Source organism: Agelaius phoeniceus, chromosome 29 (assembly GCF_051311805.1).
Source record: "Agelaius phoeniceus isolate bAgePho1 chromosome 29, bAgePho1.hap1, whole genome shotgun sequence".
Taxonomy (NCBI): Eukaryota; Metazoa; Chordata; class Aves; order Passeriformes; family Icteridae; genus Agelaius; species Agelaius phoeniceus.
Window position 1 is genome coordinate 826,656 of NC_135293.1, and position 9,796 is coordinate 836,451.

The window sequence follows — 9,796 nt, forward strand, 5'->3', positions numbered from 1 at the left end:
ATTAATTTATTCATATTATATATATTATTTATATTATATATTATATATAATTATATATAATATATAATATATTATATATTATATATAATATAATATATATAATATATAATATATTATATATTATATATTATATATTATATATATTATAATATATATTATATATTATATCCATTAATTTTTGTTCTTATTATTTATAGATTAATTTTTTTAAAGTTCATTATTCTATGTACTTCTATTATATAAAAGAATACTATACTAAAGCTATACTAAAGAACAGAAAAAAGATACTGACAGAAGGTTTAACAAAATACTTATGAAAAACTTGTGTCTGCTTCCAGTCCCGACACAGCTAGACAGAAGTTAGTCATTAAAACAATTCACATGTTAAATAAACAATCTCCAAATCACATTCCAAAACAACAACAAAAAACAACCCAAATAAAATAATATTATTTTCCTTTTTCGCTGAGGCTTCTCAGCTTCCCAAGAGAAAAAATCCCGACAACAAGATTTTTCAAAAAATAGAACATATAACAATAATAATAAATAATTATATTAAATATCATATAATATATTTTAAATATCGTATATTATGTATTTTAATTCTATTATATTTTAATTATATATAATATATTATATTCTCAGCCCCCCTTCCCCAGGACCCCACCCAGGGGTCTCTGCCCCCCCTGAACCCAGCACAGGGAGCTCCCAGCCCTGGTTCTGCTGCTCTGCACTCCCCAAATGAGCTCAAGATGCTTCTCCTGCTGCCTCCCCCCCTGGCTGGGCAGGCTGAGCCCCTGGAGGGCTCGGGTTTTCCTGGTTTTCCTGGTTTTCCTGGTTTTCCTGGTTTTCCTGGTCTGTAAAGGTTTGGGGAATTCAGAGCAGAGCGCAGCTCGTGATGTGTCTCATTTCCCACTCTATTCCCTCCTGGAAAATGTGAAAGAGAGAGGCCCAAACAGCCCTGGCTTCACACTGTGCTGCTGCTCGGGGTTTTCTCTTCCAGCCTGGGGGATGCAGCTCCTCTGCAGGATGTGTCATGGCTGAGGAAGTTGTTTCAGCCCTCAAAAATGCCTTCAAGGCCAGGCTGGATGGAGCCTGCAGCAACCTGGGGTAGTGGAAGGTGTCCCTGTCCGTGGGGTGGAATGAGATGAAATTTAAGATCCCTGCCAAGGCACTCTGGGATCCTGCGGTTCAATGGCCACGTCTGCAGCGAGAATAAAACAACATCTGAGCTCTGCAAGGCTCCATGAGTCACCTCAGCACGGAATTCCTCCCACCAAAGGACCCTCAGCCACATCCCTCTCACCCTGCATCCATCAGCTGGCTTCTCCCTCCCTCCTCCGTGTCATCGGGAAGGAATTTGGGCCCTGTTTGATGGTCAGACAGGGATCAGAGCAGCACTGGAAGCCTCTGACCACAAAGATTTCGGCAGGGCTTTCAAGCCTGGCTCGTGTGGCCGCTGTCCAAGGAGCTGCTCCTGCCCGGGCATCCCCAGCCCCATCATAAATCAAAGCATTCCAGCCCCTGCCTCCTCTCTGTGGCCGTGAATGCTCACAGAGGTTTCTTCTTTAAAAAAAAAAAAAAAAATTTAATCTGGGCAATTGTTCAAAAATGTTAAAATTACCTGCTCCTTTTATTCTCTAATGACAGCCTGTGGAGGAGTAATTCAAGCCAGACATGAAAATGTCTGGTTTAAGGTTAAAAAGTCCCCCAAGCTGAGATTTATCCAGCAGCAGCCAGGAGAAAGCAACTTGCCTGGTGTTAATTTTTGGTTCCTCTCATTAATGAAGCCATTAATGAGGATCCCAGCCTGGGAGGTCCAGCTTTGTGTTATCCCAACTTCACATCTTCGGTGCAAGGTTTAATCTGGTTTCGTGTTTAGTTTGGTTTCATGTTTAGTTTGGTTTCATGTTTAATTTGGTTTCTTGTTTAATTTGGTTTCATGTTTAATTTGGCTTCACTTTTAATTTGGTTTAATCTTTAATCTGGTTTCATGTTTAATCTGGTTTCATGTTTAATCCGGTTTCTGGAACCAGGGCCTGATGAGGATTGAAATTCGCAGGATCATGGGATCATTAGGGTTGGAAAAGTCCTGCAAGATCAAACCCAGCCCACGACTGTGTCCCCACTCCCACTCAAACACGAAGAGCCACCTGGATCCCTCTGGATCCCTTCCAGCCCAGGAGATTCCATGATGATGATGATGATAATGATGATGATGATGATGGTGATGATGATGATGATGGTGATGATGGTGATGATGATGATGATGGTGGTGATGGTGATGATGGTGATGATGATGATGATGATGATGATGATGGTGATGGTGATGCTCTTGTCCTTGTCCCCTGCAGTGATATTTCTGGGAATCCTCCAGCCCACGAGGAAAATTCTCCACTTTAGGTGCCGAATTCGTGCCCTGAACACCTCAAAGCGAGGAGACCAAGGTGCCTCCACCCCCAGCTGATCCATCCCAGCGGTTTGCTGGGAATCCCCATGGTTTCTCCTCAGCCTTTACTCACTCCCTGCCTGTGACACCTCAGCGGGGAACGGGGCAAATCCCCAGCAGCCTTGCCCAGGCCCGAGGGAGCACATCCCAAATCCCCGCTCGCTCCACGTGGGTGCCACAAGCCCTGAGCGCTCCCAGGTGGGACCATCCCAGCTCCCAGGGGCTCCCTGGAGCAGATGTCCCAGAGGGAACGTCAGAGCCTCCAGTTCTCCCATTAAAAACCTGTTGGGAGGGATTTTCTGGCTGGGTTTGACAGGGGGAAGAGATCCCTGCGGGTCCTGGCAGCGCTGAGGATTTACGAGCTGGGGCTTCGCTTTGGGCTGCTCTGCCTGATCCTGGTATGTAGGAAAGGAGCAAAAAAAAAAAAAAAACCAAACCCCAAAACAAGGAGGGATGGTGTCTGCATTCCTGCTGCCTGAATCAGAGCAGTTTCCTGGCAGATCCAGGCCCTCCCCAGCTGCAGGGACTCGGGGAAGGTGCAGCAGCGGCTGCTCTGAGCGGATCCATCCCCACCATCCCCAGAGCCGCGTCCTAAACCAGCTCCACGCTCCCCTTCCTCTTCCTCAGGGCTGGAAATCCTTCCCCATCACTCCCCATCACATCCCTATTTTAGGGATATGGTAGAAATTATGTCCCCGTTTGCTGAAGGGCAGATTGTCACCCTGAGTTTTTAAGATTTTCTAAGCCTTCTGATGTTTCAAATTTTCTCACACGCTTTCTGTAAATAACTCATTGTTTTGCATTCTGTTATGGAGGAGGAGAAATTTGATGGGCTGTGTTTGTCCAGTGGCATTGCAGAGGTGGCACTGTCACCCTCCAATCCACCGCCACTTCTGGAAATCTATCAATGTTGAAGTTGGAAATTAAAAAGTCCCTTTTTTTACCTTGAAAGGAGCAGTGTGCCCACATCCTATTATTTCGTGTCCTATAGTGACAGGCAGATCCAAATCCTTTTCCTTCCCAGTCCTTTTCCCTTCCCAATCCTTTTCCTTCCCAGTCCTTTTCCCTTCCCAATCCTTTTCCTCCCCAGTCCTTTTCCTTCCCCCAATCCTTTTCCTTCCCAATCCTTTTCCCTTCCCAGTCCTTTTCCCTTCCCAATCCTTTTCCTTCCCCAATCCTTTTCCTTCCCCTAATCCTTTCCCTCCCCAATCCTTTTCTTTCCCAATCCTTTTCCCTCCCCAATCCTTTTCCTTCCCAGTCCTTTTCCCTCCCCAGTCCTTTTCCTTCCCCTAATCCTTTTCCTTCCCAATCCTTTTCCTCCCCAATCCTTTCCCTTCCCAATCCTTTTCCTTCCCAATCCTTTTCCTCCCCAATCCTTTCCCTTCCCAATCCTTTTCCTTCCCAATCCTTTCCCTCCCCAATCCTTTTCCTTCCCAATCCTTTTCCTTCCCAATCCTTTTCCCTCCCCAATCCTTTTCCCTCCCCAATCCTTTCCCTTCCCAATCCTTTTCCTTCCCCTAATCCTTTTCCTTCCCAATCCTTTTCCTTTCCAATCCTTTTCCCTTCCCAACCCCTTTCCTCCCCAATCCTTTTCCCTTCCCAATCCTTTTCCCTCTCCAATCCTTTTCCTTGTTTCTGATCCGGGGTGAAGGGAGCTGGGATGAACCCAACCTGCCCCAGGTGTCCCTTTTCCATCCCCTGAGGCCAGGGAAGGAGGCAGAGGAAGCTCCCAGCCCTCCGCCCTCCTGCAGGGTGTGAGCAGCTCCCAGAAACGCTCCTGGACACGAATCCCTCCGCAGCCACTTGGGACACCCATTATTTATTGTCCCTTTTTATTTATTTATTGTATTTATTGGTGGGGAATGGGAGCCACGTGGCCACCACACCCCCAGGTGGGCTCTGAGCATCTCCCCCGGGCCCAGAGCTTCCTCCTGCTCTCCCTCCTCTCCCTCCTCACCCACGCTGCCAAAAGTGCCTGGTGTTTCTCTTCCAGGCGATGTAAAAATGAAAGGAGAAAAATTAGAAGTTATTTCAAAGCTCTCTGCTTCAAAAAAAAAAAAAACATCCCAACCAAATTTAGGCAGCGGAGCCATAAACGTTGCTTTTATTGCACACACAAAATTACCCTCTGCAATATGATTCCTCTCAATTTATGGTTCTCCCAGAGCTATTAATTCAGCCCAGGTCTTTTCTTCTTCTTTTTTTTTTTTTCTTCTTTTAATTTTTTTTTTATTTCCCCCCTACTTTAAGTCAAATAATTCATAAATACTTCACTCTGGAGTGTGCTTTATGAGCATTATTATGATCACTTGAACGTGGAAACTCCTGTGAAGTTATTACGAGAGTTTTAATGCAGCACAGACTCCCCAGAGGGGCAGAACAACTCCATCACACTCCAGAGGGAAGAGCCCTCTCGTGAGGCTCTTTATTTACCCAAATAATCAGGATTCTGCAGCCCAGACATCCCTGAATCCAGTCAATCACAGCCCTGGCCTGGGTTTTAGTTCTGCTGTCGCTGGCCTGAGCAAGATGAGGGTCAGGTCTGCAGGACCCCATGAAATTTTCAGACCTAAACACACACAAAAAAAAGGTTAAAAAATATTTTAAAAATAAAAAATGGCCAGAGGAGCACCAGCAGGGCCATTGGGTTGTTGGATTGGATGATCTTAGAGGTCTTTCCCAGCCTGATGCTATGAGAAAAGGTGGAGAAGAGCAGGTAACTGAATTCCTTGGATTTCCCAGGTACGAAGGGGGCCTGAAGAACCTGGATTGCCCTGGTCTGAAGGCAAACACAATTTTTCTGTCATCCTGGCACTCATCACACGCCGCCGAAAGGCAGAAATCCACAAAGCCAGAGCTGGGAACCTCTGGAGCATTTCAGGGACAGAGAGAACCTGAGAGCCCTCAAAGCTCAGCGGGGTGGGAAAGGGGAGCTCCCAGAATGAAATGGATTTCCTGCTTTCCCCACAGGCTGTCCCAAGCAATTCTGCATTTCTGCTCCTCACTCTCCCATGTCAGCCCATCCCTGGGGGCAGCCAGGAGAGCTGTGAAGCCAAACTTGAGGGGGAGCTTGTTTGGATTGCCCAGGAGGGGCTGTGGGATGACACAGCCCCTGCAGCCCCCAAAACCCCGGGATCTTCCCCAGGACCACCCAGGCAGGGCTGCACAAGGAGCCCAGCCCTGCTCCCCAGCAAAATCCATCTTTTCCCTTGGAAAAGCCCCCCCAGCGATCCCTTTCCTATCTCCAAGGTGTCTCCCAGCCTTGGAGGTGCAAATATTTATCCATACTTGGAATTGCAGCCTGGGGCCTGGCTAAGTGCTCCCAGACTCTGCAGCAGTTGTTGTTTTTAGGACCTGAACCGTGGACACCTGGCTGGAATTAATCAGGGAGCAGGGAGGCAGAGCAGAGCCCTCATTAACCCTTCAATTAACATCAACGCCAAGGTCACTGCCAAGGGGGCAGCCTGCACCACCTGCCTGGGCATCCCAAGGGCAGGAATGTCCTTCCCTGCTTGGATTTATCACCCCAGGCTGGCTCCCTGTGCCTCAGGAAGAGCAGCAGGGATAAATGTTTACGAGCAGGTCATAAAACACAAAAACAGCTCCCAGAATCCGGGAGGAGCTGGAGCAGCTCCTCGAGGGACAGGATCCGCTCTGCACCGCCTGGCTTTGGGTGGAAAGATTGGGGAACCCCAGGGGATGGGGTATGAGGGGAAATTTCCTCATGAGATTGGATGTTGGGAAGAAGATCTTCACCAAAAGGGTGGTGGTGGTGGTGGTGGTGGTGGAGTCCCCATCCCTGGAATGTTCCAAATCATGGATGTGGCACTCGGGGACACGATTCAGCGGTGGCCTTGGCAGTGCTGGGTTGATGGTTGGGCTCCATGACCTCAGAGGGCTTTTCCAACCTTGACAAAGCCACGATTTCATGGCTCTGAGGATTTCACATCACCCACAGCTCAGAGTAGGGTCTGCTCTGACCCTTGGGCCTGCCTGCAATTGTTCCATCTAAAGGGGATCACCTTCAGCTGGCCACACCACTGTTTCCCAGTTGTTCAGTAACTGAGGGATCTCAAAGCTTGCTTTCATTTCAATCTCTCTTACAGTTTCCATATTCTCAAAATCTTTTTGCCAGGCAATCACATTGATAAGGCTTTCCTGTTTCATCTTCCCCCAACACACCAGGAGCTCCCAAACTCTGCATCCTGCATGGACAGCCCCACCTGAGCAGGTGTGGCAGCACCAGGATCCTTCTCACCTGGACACCAGACCATCCCCACTGAGCCCCACAGGAGCTGAACACCTCATCCTAGAGGAACTGAAAACACCAGGAGCTCCCAAACTCTGCGTCCTGAGCAGCTGTGGCAGCACCAGGATCCTTCTCACCACATCTGCAGCTACATCAGGGAAGGTACAGGTTGGATATTAGGAAAAAATTTTTCACCAAAAGAATAATAAAGTACTGGGATGCTCTTCCCAGGGAGGTGGTGGAATCACCATCTCTGGATGGGTTTAAAAGAAGACTGGAGATGGCACTTGGTGCTGAGATCTGGTTGAGGTGTTGGGGCACAGGTTGGACTCGGATGATCTTAGAGGTCTCTCCCAACCTCGTTATTCTGTGATTCTGGGATTCTGGGATTCTGGGATTCTCGGATTCTGGGATTCTGGGATTCTGGGATTCTGTGTGTGACCTGGACACCAGACCATCCCCACTGAGCCCCACAGGAGATGAACACCATCCTAGAGGAACTGAAAACACCAGGAGCTCCCAAACTCTGCGTCCCGAGCAGCTGTGGCAGCACCAGGATCCTCTCACCCGGACACCAACCCATGCCCAGCCCAGCCAGCTCAGCCAGGAGGGCCCAGAGAGCTCCTGGCCAGCTCTGATTGTGCCTTTCCTGAGTTCTCCTGCCCAGGGGAGCCCAGGGGGCCGGGGCAGGGAGGATTTGGGAGGATTTGGTACTGATCACCCGGGCTGGGGCGAGGTTTGGCTCCTGCTGAGATGTAAACAAGGCCCGGAGCAGGTCAGGCCCTGGTGCCCCCTGGTCACGAGTGCTTTCACTTGGAATAAACACCAGCCCTGGGGCAGGGCCAGAATCCCTCCCAGATGCTTTTGGGGGCCTGATTTGAGATTTCAAACCTAAACTGGGGGGGTCAAGTAACTCCCACCCACGGCTTTGTCTCTCCAGAGTCAATTTTCACCCCAAAACATCGTCCAAGGATGGTTCCTATGGGAGGTGGCCATGGCTCTGCTCCCCCTCAGGCCCCCAAACCCATCCAGCCTGGCCTTGGACACTCCCAGGGGTTTCTCAAAGCCTGGACTCTGCAAACAGCTGCTCTGGCCTTTAGAGATTCAATTAAAAAATTGGGAAATGCAAGATTTTTCCTCCTTAGGTCAACCCAGAATGAAACTTTCCCATTTGTCCCAGCAAAACAGGGTTTGTTTTGTTTTCTTCCTTAAGTGGAGTCAGTGAAAACATCTTGTTCTCCCCAAAATAAAACATTTCTGGGTTTGCAAATGCATCTTTGAAGGCTCTTGTGGTCCCCTGCTTTTCTTGATTAAAGGCAGGCAGATTTCAACCGGGAAATGCCACAGCTCAATAAAAGGCAAAGCGTTTAATTTCAAGCATATCTCAAACAAAGCTGCAGCTTTTCATCCCCAAAATACTCCTTTTGGTTTTGCTTCAAGTTGTAAATAATTTCAAAGGACCCAAAATAACTTTTACTTTCCCTACAACAAATGTTTCATCTTAATTTCAGCTCGCCCAGCTCCCAGTGATTGGAGCCAGACTGTTCCCAGAGGTGCCCAGTGAGTGGACAAGAGGCCAGGGCATGAGTGGAGACCCAGAAATTCCCGTTAAACAGAGGACAAATTTTATGTTTTATGTTTAATATTTTACATTTTATATTTTATATCCTATATTTTATATCCTAGATTTTATATTCTATATTTTACATTTTACATTTTACATTTTATATTTTATATTTTATATTTTATATTTTATATTTTATATTTTATATTTTATATTTTATATTTTATATTTTTATTTTATATTTTTATTTTATATTCTATATTTGATTTTTGAAATGTTTATATCTTGTATTTTAATTTGCAAAAAATTATATTTTCTATTTTAATTTTTATCTTTTAATTTTTAAAAATTCCATATTTTGATTTTTTTAAATTGTATTTTATATTTTAATTTTTTAAATTTTGTATTTTAAATTTTATCTTTTATATTCACTTAAGGGTGGCCGAATGCTGGAGCAGATTGGGCAGGGCAGTTGTGGAGTCTCCATCCTTAGGGAGAATCAGCTCCTGACCTGGAGAACCTGGAGGAAGGAGCCCATGGGAAAGTCTTGAGGGAGAACAGGAACCTTCCAGGTCCTAAAGGGCTCCAGGAGAGCCGGAGAGGGATTTGGGATGAGGGATGGAGGGACAGGACACAGGGATAGCTCCCACTGCCAGAGAGCAGGGCTGGGTGCGATATTGAGGAGGAATTCCTGGCTGGGAAGGGCTGGCATGGAATTCCCAGACTTAGGTTTTGGGTGAATTCGCAATTCCTGCTTTTTCCCCTTGGAGAAATCCCGCGGGAATTCTTTCCCTGCCTCCATCTCCTGGTGCGCGGGGACCTCTGCAGGTCCGAGATGCGCATCGCCCGCGGCTGGGAGGGATCCATGGCAGGGAGGGATCCGGGGAAGGCAGGGAGGGATCCACAGGGATGGAGCTACGGCAGGGATGGAGCCATGGCAGGGAGGGATCCATGGCAGGGAGGGATCCGTGGAAGGCAGGGATCCATGGAAGGCAGGGATCCACAGGGATGGAGCCATGGAAGGCAGGGATCCATGGAAGTCAGGGAGGGATCCACAGGGAGGGATCCACAGGGATGGAGCTACGGCAGGGATGAAGCCATGGAAGGGAGGGATCCATGGGGCTACGGCAGGGAATGATGCACCCAAATCCCAACACCCAAATCCCACAGCACCTTTCCCTTTCTTAGGGAATGATGCACCCAAATCCCAAACCCCGCATCCCAGGGCACTTTTCACTTTCAGGGAACGATGCACCCAAACCCCACATCCCAGGGCACTTTTCTCAGGGAACGATGCACCCAAACCCCACATCCCAGGGCACTTTTCTCAGGGAATGATGCACCCAAACCCCACATCCCAGGGCACTTTTCACTTTCAGGGAGCGATGCCCTCAAACCCCACATCCCAGGGCACTTTTCACTTTCAGGGAGCGATGCCCCCAGACCCCTCGGTGCCCTCCTGGCACCCCCGTGGAGCAGAGGCTGTGCCCAGCCCTGGCAGCTCCACCCGCCCAGCCGGGCACGGATTTGGAGC